Below are 14,827 nucleotides of genomic sequence, written 5' to 3' on the forward strand. Positions count from 1 at the left end.
TCCCTCTCTATGGTTGTGGCTAACCTATATTTATAGTGGCCTTGGTCCTCTTCCCCCAAAACTTAGGCAGGAAGGGATCCCACAATGGCCAATTTGAAAGGGGACAGGCAGAACATCTAATCCTGACGAAAGGTGGTCTTCACCCGCAAAGCTTCTGGTCGTGACACAGTGGTGGGCTCGGTGATGACCTCCATCTTGCCGAGCCTGCGGTCTTGGTCTTGTATCACCGGAATGGAAACCTTTGGGGGATTCCTCGGGAACCCACGCCTGTCCTTGCCTCCTTAGCACCAAAAAGGAAACTGCTTCCTCTGTGCCCGCTGACGACCGCCTGGCCTTGGTCGTCATGGCTCACGTCATCGCAGCCTCATGAGGCTGGGTACCTGCGTAGGAATCTCCGCTCCTCGGGAGGCTAGCTGGGGAGGCCGCTCCCTTGGGAGGTCATCGTGTCGTCTGCCTCGCGAGGCCTGGCCGCCTCGCGAGGGTCTTGTCTTGCCAATCTTGCAGATGGGCCGTACCAGGCTGTCAAGGGAGCCACATCATGCACTATAGATAGGCAAGTCTGGGTACCCTGCTTCCCAGAACGCCGACAATCCGGCCCTCAGCCCGGACATCAAGCACCTACGCGTGCCTGATGGGCCAGAGGCCCATGTATCCCCTCTTATCCCCTCCTATCTGATGGACTACTATATAAAGACCTCCACCTCCTCCTATCTGATGGAGTACTATATCCCCTCATCCGCGATTCATCACTGCCCCGGACATCCGGCCCACCCGGACATCCGGCACCTAGCAACCAACATCTCTACCACCCAATTTTGCAGATTTTTGACCAGTTTTCTGCCATTTCTTCCACATACCACCACCGACTTCCGCAACCATCCATAGTTTTGCCACATTTTCCACTTGAGAATTTGAGTTTGCGATTTCCGTTTCGTAACGTGTTTCAGCTACTTAGAGATGGTTTGTCATTGACATTACCACCCATCATTTTCCCCATGAACTCGTATTCGATAACGAACACTTCACCATTTTGACACCCCACCGTAAGCAAGGACGATAACCTCGTCGACATCATTGTACACTCTCCCTTGCCATTGCAATGTTAACCCCAAGCCAATTTTGCATCACTTTCCTAACAAAGACTAGCCATTGAGTATTGCTGGGCAACGCTACTTGTGCACTTTAGTGATACACGTTCCGCGTAGCTTCTTCGTGTGCATATATCATCGTATCATCTCGTGTGTCATTAAATTGTTCCTGCATATACATTATTTCTATCTTGGTTTGAGCGTTTTGCAAAGTGGTCATATAAAAAAGCTTTTAAGCAAAGAGAAAAACAATGAGCTTGTAAGCAATAGCCATAGCATCACCGTATTGCATATAAAATTGCCATACTTGCTCATCTTGGATCATTGTGAGAATCACCGGGAACCATACATACATAGAATAGTTGGCATAGAAAGTCGATACGCTTTGCCGTTCATAGGTTGTGCACAAATTCATGTATCCGCCTATTGAGCAATCATGCTAGTGTCTCTCTAGCATTGTGCAACATGAGTGTTTTCCGTGTATTCCACATTTTGTGCTCATTCCTTGCTTGCACGACCCCACATGTCTATCAGTGTGTTTGTTTTCTGTCTAACACACATTGCTATTGGTATACTTGTTTCACTTGTGAATTTGTGAATCTCTTTAACATTATTTAAGATTGCTCAGAATTGCAAAAAATTTGTGCCACTATCCTAACCAAGCTACTCCATAAGCTTTACTTGTGTAGGTATGAGAAAAAAACTCAGTACCAATTCTAATATCATAGCACTACATTGAGTGATACTAGATACATCATCAATCTTCGGAAAAGGTAACTTTGGCACATCTTCCAATCCACTCTTCTATGAGCATGATGCACCGAACGACTACGTATCCAGGACCCAACTCTTTGGTGTTCAACAAGCCTTGCATCAAGAAAATGAAGCTTTGAGTGACCGCGTCGAGCAAGTCGCCACCGACTTGCGATAGTTAGAAGCAAGAACAAGAGACTACCTTGATACCAAGCTTTATACCCAGATGGAAGAGTTTCATGGCATGATGGTGAACCGCACTTCTTCTACTTCATCTTCGTAAGAGGACACCACTCAAGACGACATTCTTCGGATACATCATCGGATGCAAGTCTTCCACGAGGTCGTTCTCATCTTCGAGATGACCCTGAAGACCATCACGCTTCACAAAATACGTTCCATGGCAATGGTTTGGAAGACCGCATTCGAGAGCGTAAACGACATCTTCATCATGAATAAGACCCCATGGACCAAGAGCAAGCTCAACAACGCCAAAGGGAAGAAAAGCAAGACGGCAACTCTCTCTGGCAAGATCAACAACGCCGTGAGGAACAAGCGCTAGAAGCACAATGTGCTCTAAAAGAAGCCACTTGTTCCATCAATGAACACAACCATCATGTGCACGAAGAAGAAGAGGCACGTTGCCAAGTGCGCCAAGAGGAATCCCCGCATCTTGACAAAAATCAAGAAAGGAGGAAACAAAGACATCTCCCTCGCCCTCAACGACAAGCCAATCAAGTTGAGCAAGAGGAGCAAGCGGATGAAGACCCACCTCCAAGACATGAGCGATGTCAACATCGGCATCATGGCAAGCAACGGTACGACAAGCTCAAGTTCAACAAGCCCCCGAAGACTACCTCTCACGACCCTTAAAAGTGGACAAGATATTCCGTGTTCACAACTATGACGAGGAAGAGAAGGTATCCATGGCATCACATGAGTTCCAAGACTATGTCTTCATTTGGTGGGAGCAAGTCACCCGAGAGGCGCCAAGAGAAAGGCGAACCATCTAGCACAACTTGGACCCAAATGAAGGATGTCATGCGAGCCCATTTGTACCTTCACACTATAGATGTGATTTCTTCAAGAAGCTACAACTTCTCAAGCAAGGTTGTCGGATCACGGGTTCTGGCAAAACCCTTGAGGTTCGAACACTAGGGTGCGCGCGGAGATTTCCTCCCTACCGATCTATGCCCTAGCTCGCTAAGATCTTGCGGACGGACTCGACAAACACAAAGACACAAGATTATACTGGTTCGGGCCACCGTTGTGGTGTAATACCCTACTCCAATGTGGTGGTGGTGGATTGCCTCTTGGGCTGATGATGAACAGTACAAGAGGAAGAACAGCCTCCTGAGGTTGAGGTGTTCTACGAGCTAGCGGGTGCAAGGATGGTGTGGATCCAATCCAAGCTCCCCCCTACCGTGGTGGCTAGTTCTACTTATATAGGCCCTGGTCGCCAACAATGGCCAATTCGAAGGGGGACAGCTAGTACAACTTATCCTGACAAAAGCGGTCTTCGCCTGCGAAAAGCTCTGGTGGTGACGCCGTCTTGGGCTCCATGGTGACTTCCGTCCTGCCGTCCGGCTGGTCTTGGTCTTGTTGCACTGATATGGGAACCTTTGCCTACTGCCTCGGTACTCCGCGCCTGCGCTGGCCTCCTTAGCACCAAAGAAGAAACAAGGACGCTGCAGGCGCTGGCGCCCGCCTGATCTTGATCGCCATGGCTCACGTCACGAGAGCCTCGTGAGGTTTGCCCTGCCTTGATATCTCCACTCCTCACGAGGCAGCCTGGTGAGGCTGCTCCTGATGGGGTCTTGCGTCGTCCCCCTCGCGAGGTTCTTGATTGCCTTGTTGATTGAGATGGGCCATACAGGCCTGCAGCACAGCCACGCCATGGGCCGCCGGCCGGCAAGTCTGGGGACCCCCGTTCCCAGAACGCCGACAGTAGCCCCCGGGCCCAAAGTGCGCTCGGGCTTGGCTTCACGGCAAAGCCAAAGGTCAAGCGCGTAGCGCCGCGGGCCCCAAAAGCCTGCGGCCTTGGTCGACGCGTGGCAGTTGATTGGATGTGGGCGTCTCCACTTCCCCACGCTGCCTCGGCAACTGCTCGATTTGACAAGTCCTTCTTCCTACTTGCTCTACCGCTAGCAGCAATGGCGCCGTCGAAGAGGTTCTCCGCCGCGGAGAAGGGCAAGGCCCCTCGAGAGGGACCGGGCTCCCTGGTGCCCAAGCGAGGACGTGGCCGTCCCCGCAAGCATGCCGCGACCCCCGCCGTGGCCCCCGGCTCTCGGGGTGGCGCCGCAGTGCGTGGCAGGAGTCGCTCTGGTCGCGGCAGTCCTGTCGATGAAAGGAGACGCGCCATGGTTGCGCCCCCCCCCCCGACCGCGGTTCCATGCGTCAGAGGTGCTGCCGGAGTTCGTTGTCTGGTCGGAGGATCCGGCCGGCAGTTGGCTCCAGCTCCCCCGCTTCTTTGCCGACGAGCTGCCGGCCTTCGGTCCAGGTAGGCTCTGGCTGCATGCAGACGGTTGCTGCAGCCGAGCTTCTTGGGTCGCGGTTGACGTCTCTGTAGCGGGCAACATAGCTTTGGCCCGCGGTTGGCAGACGTTCGCCCGCGCGCGCGGCCTGGGCATGCGGTGCACCCTCCACTTCAAGTTCGACGGCGACGCGACCCTCTACGTGAGGGTGTTCGGGGAAGGCGGTCGCCGCGTCAGATGCTGCCCCAAGGTGAACGATGACGAGGAGGTGCTCGACCTTGGCGATGGTCGGGACAAGGAGGAGGACGAACCCGCCGGCCGCGCCTTGTCTGGCTATGGTGGCTCCCCCCTTGGCGACAGTTCCAGCAGCGGCGGCCTTGACCAGACGCCATGCCCCGCGCCCGCTTCGAAGGTGGTAGCGGGTCATCTCGTCGCCGCGCATCGGTGAAGCGCGAGGAGGGGTCCGACTAGACCCGGGACGTCGCCAAGGCCCTGCCCCCGTCGGCTGCTACAGGGGCGAGCGCCGCTTTTGTCTTGTTCCCCTTTTCCTTCCTGCATCAAAATGAAACCAGCATGGGCCCGGAGGGGCGTGTATCGAACCATAACTTATTAACCATTATGCTACGCTTGTTGTTTCAGTGCTGTGTTGCTATTTTTCGCAAAGATAACTTAGCCTGGTGCATTCGGGGCGCCCTCCTCCTTACGAGGCGTTTATTTCCTTGTGCCCATCTTGACCTAGTGGTCTGCGATTGCTCAGGAACTGCAAAAAATTCGCTAGGGAGTTTGCCAGGAGACTTGTCGTTCACCCAAGCCTTGACCCGGCGCTTTGTATCGCGATACCCGAGGGGTACATATTAGGAGAGATGCGCCAGCTTTCGGGCTCGAACGAGGGTGGCTTGCGAGAAGGCAGATGGAAGGAAAAACGCTCAAGAGAACGCAGAGAGAAGAAAAACGCTCGTGAGGGCACCTGCCTAGCCCCCCTCGCGAGGTATGCGAGAGAGAGAATACGAGCAAACCAGAGCCAGAAAATGTGGCAAGAGGTGGGGGAATCGAATCAGCAAGGAACACCATAAGCAAACTTCGATTAAGGAAAAGTGAGCCAACTACGAAAAGCAAACAAAAAGCCGCGTCCGGCACCTAATCTAGTCTTCAAGTCTTCTCACCAGCGCGGAGCTAAGTGCTGCCACTAGGCGTGGGAGGGAGCCCCAGGGCCTGAGGCCGTCGCTCCTGAGACTCTGGGGCGTGTACATCCCCACTCATTATTACGTGAGAGTGTCACGGGCGGCGATTCTTCACAGGCACTGGGCCTTCTTCACAGGCTCTGGGCCTTGCATCATAGGCTCTGGGCCTTGCTTCATGGGTAGAACTTCCGGAGGTGCTGGATGTTCCAGGCGTTCTAGATGGGTATCCCGTCTTGCGTCTCCAGGCGCGCGGTGCCAGGCCTGGAGACATGGACGACCCTGAACGGGCCCTGCCACATGCGTGAAAGCTTGTGCAGCCCTTCCCCTGTAGAGGACCCGCCTCAGGATGAGGTCGCCCGCCTCGAGCGTCCTGGAGCGGATGTTGCGGCAGTGGCATCGCCGCAGCGCCTGCTGGTACCTTGCCGCCCTCAGTGCAGTTTCGCGACGACGTTCCTCCCCCAGCACGAGGTCCATCCCCCGCGTGGCGTCCTGCTGCATTTCATCGAACGCCAGGACCCGTGCGGAGCGATGCTTGACCTTGTGAGGAAGGACCGCTTCAGCTCCGTAGACAAGGAAGAATGGGGTCTCGCCCGTTGGCTTGGTGGCGGTGGTGCGGACGAACCACGGCACGGACTGGAGCTCGTCGTGCCAGCCCTTGCCACATGCCTTGAGCTTCTTCTTGAAGGTCCTGGTCTTGAGGCCCCTCAGGACCTCTGCGTTGGCGCGTTCGGCCTGACCATTGCTCCTGGGGTGCGCCACCGATGCGTAGCAAATCTACGTTCCAAGGTTAGCACAGTAGGTTTTGAAGAGGTTACTAGTGAACTGCGAGCCGTTATCTTGATGATACGATTGGGGACCTCGAAGCGGCTCACGAGGCCCTTGATGAACTTGACAGCAGAGCCGGCTGGGATGGTACGGACGGCTTCCACTTCTGCCCACTTGGTGAACTTGTCGATGGCGACATAGAGGTAGCGGTAGCCCCCAGGCGCTCGAGGGAACGGACCCAAGATGTCCAGCCCCCAGACCGCAAACGGCCACGTGAGCGGAATGGTCTGGAGGCCCTGAGGCGGCTGATGAATCTACTTGGCATGGAACTGGCAGGCTTCACATGACTTCACCAGCTTAGCTGCGTTGTTGAGCGCAGTGGGCCAGTAGAACCCACTGGGGAATACTTTGCCGACGAGGGTCCGTGATGACGAGTGGTGCCCGCAGTCCCCACCGTGTATGTCAGTTAGCAGCTCCTTCCCCTGGTCCCTGGAAATGCAGCGCAGAGAAACGTCGTTTGGCCGCTTCCTGTACAACTCACCGTCCTGGATGCAGTACGCCGTGGCTTGCCAAACCACACGCTCTGCATCCTCCTCCTTCTCCGGCAGCGCCCCTTGCATCAGATATTCCTTGAATTCCTTGGTCCAACATCCCTCCTGAGGCTCGAGTGCCAAGAGCAGGCGAGCTCCTGAGGTCGGGCCACAGGCCGGGGCTCCTGTGGCAGGAGGCTGTGGGAGCTCCTCCCAAGGCTGAGCTGTGCTTGAAAGTGGTGGTGTCGCCGATGGCTTGAAGAGCCATTCCTCAAAGACGCCGGGCTCTTGTGGCTGCCGCTTGGATGCTATCTTGGCGATGTCGTCGTCTTCCTTGTTGGTGCCCCGGGGCACGTGCTATAGCTCCAGGCCCAAGAACTGCTTCTCCATCTTGCGCACCTTCGCGAGGTATGCCTCCATATGCTCGTCCTTCGGCTCGTATACCTTGTTGGAGAAGTTTACGAGGAGCTGCGAGTCGCCTTTAACGGTAAGGCGCTTCACCCCCAGAGCTGCTGCGGCCTTCAGGCCAGCTATGAGGCCTTCGTATTCCACGATGTTGTTCGAGACCTTCTCGCCCTGCTGAAAGCAGAGCTGCACGGCGTAGTAGAGCTTATCCTGAGTGGGCGAGATGAGTACTGCTCCAGCCCCTGCGCCCTGATGCGCGAAGGCGCCAACGAAGTACATGACCCAACCGTCTGGTGCCTCACTTCCTGGCGAGGTGGACCTGTCTTTGCCTACTTCAAGTGTCGGGACGTCCGTCCATTCTTCCACAAAATCAGCGAGCGCGGCTCCCTTGATGACCCTGGTAGTGCTGAACTCTAACTGGAATGCTTGCAGCTCGATGTTCCACTCAGCGACCCTTCCAGCAGACTTGGGGCCCCTGAGCACCCTCTCCAATGGGTAGGCTGAGACAACCATGATGGGGAGCCCCTGGAAGTAGTGCCGCAGCTTGCGCGAGGCCACCGAGAGTGCAAGCAGGAGCTTCTAAGGCATGGGATATCGTGCCCTCGCATCTCGCAACACGGTACTGACAAAATACACCGGGTGTTCGACGAGGGCTGGCGCGCTGTCTGGGCTCGCGTCTTGCGGAAGTTGGGACGTCTCCTGAGGTGACGGGACTCCTGATGCCTGATTGTTTGTGGGAATTTTGGCGGCGGCGTCCTGCTGAGCTTGGTCTTCTGTCGGCGCTGCCACGGCTCTTGCGGCGCCTTCTTGATCTTGCATTGCTTCAGCTGTAGCCCGGCGCAGCACGCCCTTGGCTTGGTGCTCCTCCCGAACCGCCACCAGTGCTGCGCTGGCGGAGTACGGGGTAGCGGCGAGGTAGAGTAGTAGGGGCTCGAGGGGTCGTGGCATCACCATCACCGGAGGGCTGGTCAGGTATCTCTTGAGGTCTTCAAAAGATCGGTCGGCCTCCTGGGTCGACTCGAATGGGCCCTGCTTCGTCATCAGCTTGAAGAAGGGTAGGGAGCGCTCCCCTAGCTTGCAGATGAAGAGTCCCAACGCAGTTCCCCGACCAGCCAGCTTCTGCATCTCCTTAAGGGTCTGCGGAGGGCTCATGTCCTCGATGGCCTTGATCTTCTCTGGATTTGCCTCAATCCCTTTGTGGGACACGAGAAAGCCCAGCAGCTTGCCGGAAGGGACGCCGAACACGCACTTCTCCGAGTTAAGCCGCAAGTTCACTTGGCGCAGGCTCGCGAAGGTCTCCTCTAGGTCTTGAATCAGGGTCCTTGCCTCCCGAGACTTCACCACAATGTCGTCCACGTAGGCCTCTGTGTTTCTCCCGAGCTACCGCCCCAAGGCGATGTGCATCATTCGCTGAAAGGTTGCGCCCGTGTTGCGCAGTACAAAGGGCATGCAGGTGTAGCAGTACACCCCACACGGGGTCAGGAAGGCTGTCTTCTCCACATCTTCTACCGCCATCTTGATCTGGTGATACCCTGAGAACGCATCCAGGAAGCACAGCAGGTCGCACTCGGCGGTGGATTTCACGATCTGATCGATGCGTGGGAGTGGGAACAGATCTTGGGGGCAGGCTTTGTTAAGGTTGGTGAAGTCGACACACATCTGTTCCTTCCCGCCTTTCTTCGGCACTGCGATGGGGTTTGCCAGCCATTCGGGATACCGAACCTCCCGAATGGCACCCGCCGCCTCCAGCTTGCGGGTCTCCTGGATGATGAAGGCCTGCTTCTCAGTGGACTGCCGTCTCGCCCGCTGCTTCACGGGGCGTACATTGGGGCATACCCTTAAATGATGCTGAATCACCTCTCTCGGGACTCCTACCAGCTGATTGGGCTCCCACACGAATATATCCTTGTTTGAGCACAAGAACTTCACCAATGCTTCCTCTTGACCTGGGTCGAGGCTGGCACCTATGGTAAAGGTGGCTCCTGAGGGCCCGTCCTCATTGACTGGCACCTGCTTGGTTTCCGCCTTGTCTTGTGTGAACAACTGCTTCTTCTTGGTCGGTACGGCTCCCTTGGGCTTGGAGGTGCCCGCGTCGACAGGCTACGCCACCGCAGCGGTTTTGAGGGCGAGCTCGAGCGCCGCCAGGGCCTCCTTGGGATCCCCTTTGACAGTGAGGACGCCTTTGCTCCCAGGCATCTTCATGAGGTTGTAGGCCGGATGGGTCGCTGCCATGAACTGGGCCAGAGCCGGGTACCCGAGAATGGCGTTGTACGGGAGGCCGATGCGGACGATGTCGAAGTCGACCAGCTCAGTGTGGTAGTTGTCGCGCGTGCCGAAGGTGACGGGAAGGCGGATCTGTCCCAGAGAGCGGGCAACACCACCACCAACTCCTAAGAAAGGCTTGCTGAGGCTGAGCCGCTCGAGTGGCACATGAAGAAGGCTGAAGGCCTCCACAGAGAGCAAGTTGAGGCCGGCACCGCCGTCGATGAGGGTCTTGGTAACAGCCACGTTGCAGATGGTGGGCGTGCAGAGCATTGGGAGCATTCCCGAGCCGGCGGTGGAGTTGGGGTGGTCTTCTAAGCCGAAGGTGAGGTCGGCCTCTGGCGCAGTCCAACCCGGTGGAGCCCCTGGGCGCTTGGAAGCGGCACCAATCTGGCGGAGGAACGGCTTGACGTGGCGATCTGAAGGCGGTGCTTGAGAGCCGCCCAGCAGGGCCGCGACTGCGTTGTGCGCCGGTACCGCATAGCGAGCAGTGAAGAGGTCGCACAGTTCCCCCCAGGATGCCACCGTGGATCCAGGGAGGTTGAGCAGCCAGGCGCGTGGCTCGCCGGCGAGGGCCATGGGGAGCCAGTTGGCCATGACCTTGTCATCGCCCCCGGCCTCGAGGACGGCCTCCTCGTATGCCAACAGGAAAGCTGACGGGTCCGTCGCACCGTCGTAGCACAGCGGCATCTCCGGCCTGAACTTGGGTGGCCATCGCACCTGCCGAAGGGCGGGGGCCAGGGGTCGGAGCCCCCTGGCCCCCTCGTCAGCACCGGCCATTGGAGCCGGTGGCGGGGCGCCTGCCATGAGGGCGAAGTGCGGTGGCGGCGGAGCGTAGGCTGGTGGAGAGGAGCTATGGCGCACCCCTACCTGGCGTGCCAAATGCCGGATCACGGGTTCAGGCAAAACCCTCGAGGTTCGAACACTGGGGTGCGCGCGGAGATTTCCTCCCTACCGATCTATGCCCTAGCTCGCTAAGATCTTGCAGACGGACTCGACGAACACAAAGACACAAGATTTATACTGGTTCGGGCCACCGTTGTGGTGTAATACCCTACTCCAGTGTGGTGGTGGTGGATTGCCTCTTGGGCTAATGATGAACAGTACAAGGGGAAGAACAACCTCCTGAGGTTGAGGTGTTCTATGAGCTAGCGGGTGCAAGGATGGTGTGGATCCAATCCAAGCTCCCCCCTACTGTGGTGGCTAGTTCTACTTATATAGGCCCTGGTCCTCTTCCCAAATATTGAGCAGGAAGGGAGCCAACAACAGCCAATTCGAAGGGGGACAGCTAGTACAGCTTATCCTGACAAAAGCGGTCTTCGCCTGCGGAAAGCTCTGGTGGTGACGCTGTCTTGGGCTCCACGGTGACCTCCGTCCTGCCGTCCGGCTGGTCTTGGTCTTGTTGCACTGATATGGGAACCTTTGCCTGCTGCCTCGGTACTCCGCGCCCGCGCTGGCCTCCTTAGCACCAAAGAGGAAACAAGGACACTGCACGCGCTGGCGCCCACCTGATCTTGATCGTCATGGCTCACGTCATGAGAGCCTCGCGAGGTTTGCCCTGCCTTGATATCTCCGCTCCTCGCGAGGCCGCTCCTGAGGGGGTCTTGCGTCGTCCCCCTCGCAAGGCTTGGCCCCTCGCGAGGGTCTTGATTGCCTTGTTGATGGAGATGGGCCGTACAGGCCTGCAGCACAGCCACGCCGTGGGCCGCAGGCAGGCAAGTCTGGGGACCCCCGTTCCCAGAACGCCGACAAAGGTACAAAGTCGGTTGGAGTCTACTTCAAAGAGATGGATATTGCCATGATTTGAGGCAATGTCAAGGAATATGACAAACAAACTATGTCACGTTTCCTGAATGGACTTAACCATCCCATCAAGAAGATTGCAGACTTCCAACCATACTCCAACCTCCTCGAGCTAGTGCATCAAGCGATCGAGGCGGAGCGACACGTGCAAGATGACTTCAAGTACTCCAACTACTCTTTCAAGACCTACGGCTCATACACTCAAGCTTCCACAACTGCAGCACCTCCAACTACTACTCGAGCACCATCCACTACCGGTGACAAGTGAAACTCCAAGCAGCCTACGACATCTTCGAGTCGTCCTACTACAAGCAACTACAAGTGATAGAGGCAAATGTTTCCCGTCTTTCGATGAGAAGGTGATTATCTTTTCAGAAGAGTAGACTTTGACGATCCGACTATGAATGTGCGAGGACGTCGCGCCTTAGCAATTGCTAAACCAACTCCGAGAGGTTACTGACCAGGCCGGAGCACGATCAACCTGACCACGAAGGTCTATTTCCTGCAAAGAAACGAAGAACAAGCAAGAAACTAATTTTGCAATCTGGATATTGTGAATATAAGATGAAATCTTTATTCATCAAGGTGGGGTTCTGTGACGTCTTGGTCTGGTTGTTGAACACAAATGAAGTACGCGAAGTTGCAGCTATGGCAAACTTTTAATCTAAAAACCCAAAGTCTAAACGACGCCCGAAGCGCTGTATATATGGAGGAAGAGGGGGGAATTTCGTGACCCTTGGAGGAGGGGTCCGAAACCAACCCTAACACTTGTTTCCCCACACATACGGACTCTAAAAACAACCTATACTCAAGTATTTCGAAATTACATGGTCCTGGCCCAAAAATAAGGTGGCGCAACACCTATTAGAAGCTATGGACAAAATTTATGAAAGGCATCTTGTATATTTCGTCCATGTCCTTGTATGTCATCAAGGAGGCTTCAAAGTACTGAAATCTTCACTAGAAACGTCATTCTGGTTCCCTTCGTGCGTCTTCATCTCCAAGCTTGTTTTTGCTCCAGTGTTTATCCCTCTTGTCCATGCTAGCCCCTTCATTAGTAGTCAACACAATCTATCCAATTTAGGCAACATCATATTCTCATGAACATTAGAATTGTTACCAAGAAACGAAAGGACCTGGTAATTCAGTTGGCGTGCGCGAGTTCGAGTGATTGGTCCAGTATGTATAGCAGCAGGGGTTGTGGGTGTCACAAAGGTATTGATGTCCTCATCATCCTCCCTTCTTGAAATGAAGTCGTCCTCGACGGAAGCTCATCTTCCTGGCCTAAATAAGGCTTCAACATCTGCAATGTTAAAAGTGGGACTAACCCCAAAATCTCCAGGCAGCTCAAGTTTATATGCATTATCATTTATTTTCTCTAACACTTTAAAAGGACCATCGGCACGTGGCATTAGCTTTGATTTGCGCAAATCAGGAAATCTATCCTTACGCAAATGTAACCAAACAAGATCTCCAGCTGCAAACACAACATGTTTTCTACCCTTATCTCCAGCAAGTTTATATTTAGTATTCGTACGCTCAATGTTCTCCTTAGTTAACTCATGCATTATTAAGATCAATTCAGCACGTTGTTTAGCATCAAAATTAACATTCTCCGAAGATGGAAGAGGCAACAAATCAATAGGTGCACAAGGTAGAAAAGCATACACAATCTCAAAAGGGCACATCTTAGTAGTAAAATGCAGCTAATGATTATAAGCAAATTCAATATGAGGCAGGAATTCTTCCGACATTTTCTTGTTATTCTTCAAAACAGCCCTAAACATAGTAGACAAAGTTCTATTGACTACTTCAATTTGTCCATCAGTTTGGGGATGACATGTAGTACTAAAAAGCAGTTTAGTCCCCAACTTAGCCCATAAACATCTCCAAAAGTGGCGCAGAAACTTAGTATCACAATCTGAAATAGGTATATTTGGCACACCATGCAAGCGAATAATTTCACGAAAGAACAAGTCAGCAACATTAGCAGCAGCACCGCTTTTATGACATGGTATAAAGTGTGCCGTTTTTTTAAAATCTATCCATGATAACAAATATGCTATCCCTCCCCTTCTTTGTTCGAGGTAAACCTAAAACAAAGTCCATAGATATATCCTCCCATGGAACACTAGGTACAGGCAAAGGCATATATAAACCATGAGGATTGAGTCGTGACTTAGCTTTTTGACATGTAGTGCAGCGATCAACAAAATGCTCAAGATCTTGTCTCGTCTTTGGCCAAAACAAATGTGTAGCATGTACGTCCTCCATCTTCTTGACGCCAAAGTGTCGCATTAATCCCCCCATGCACCTCCAGCAACAAGAAAAGACGAGCGGAGCTCGCTAGAATGCATAGCTTGTTAGCACGAAACACAAATCCATCGTTAACGACGAACTTGTTCCATGTTCTCCCTTCTTTACAATTCTGCAATACGTCTTTAAATTCAGCATCATGCACATAGTGATCTTTGATGGTCTCCAAACCAAACATTTTAAAGTCAAGTTGCGAAAGCATAGTATAACGACAAGATAATGCATCAACACTGACATTTTGTTTACCCTTCTTGTGTTTAATGACATAAGGGAAAGTCTCAATGAATTCAATCCATTTAGCATGTCTACGGATTAGTTTTGCTTGAATTTTACTGTGTTTCAAAGATTCATGATCATAATGTATAACAAATTCTTTGGGCCATAAATAATGTTCCATATTTCTAAGGTCCAAACAAGAGCATATAATTCTTTATCATAAGTAGAATAGTTCAGAATAGGCCCACTCAATTTTTGAGAAAAGTATGCAACAGATTTGCCACTTGTAATAACACATCTCCTAATCCAATTCCACTAGCATCACATTCAAGCTCAAAAGTCTTATTAAAATCAGGAAGTTGGAGTAAAGGAGCATGTGTCAACTTATCTTTCAATACCGTGAAGGCTTCTTCCTGTGCAGTACCCCAAACAAAAGGCACATCATTCTTTCTAAGCTCATTGAGAGGTGCATCAATGGTGCTGAAATCTCTCACAAAACATCTATAGAAACCAGCGAGGCCAAGAAAACTCCTCACTTGTGTGACCATTCTGGGTTGTGGCCGACTCTCAATAGATTCAATCTTGGATTTATCAACTTCAATTCCTTGTGGAGTAACAAAGTAGCCAGGAAAAGACACTCGGTCGGTGCAAAAGGTGCACTTCCCAAGGTTAGCAAACAAACGTGCATCACGTAGAGCAATAAAAACAGCACATAAATTTTCCAAATGTTCCTCAAAAAATATGTTATAAATCAGTATATCATCAAAATAGACTACCACAAATCGTCCAATGAAAGCATGTAAAACTTCGTTCATTAATCTCATGAAAGTACTAGGTGCATTAGTTAACCCAAAAGGCATGAGTAACCACCCATATAATCCAAACTTAGTTTTAAATGTTGTTTTCCATTCATCCCCCAATTTCATACGAATTTGACGGTATCCACTACGCAGATCAACTTTGGAGAATATTTTAGAGCCACTACATTCATGAAGCATATCATCTAGCCTAGGAATAGGATGACGATAAAAAAT

Source organism: Aegilops tauschii, chromosome 1 (genome assembly GCF_002575655.3).
Source record: "Aegilops tauschii subsp. strangulata cultivar AL8/78 chromosome 1, Aet v6.0, whole genome shotgun sequence".
Lineage (NCBI taxonomy): Eukaryota > Viridiplantae > Streptophyta > Magnoliopsida > Poales > Poaceae > Aegilops > Aegilops tauschii.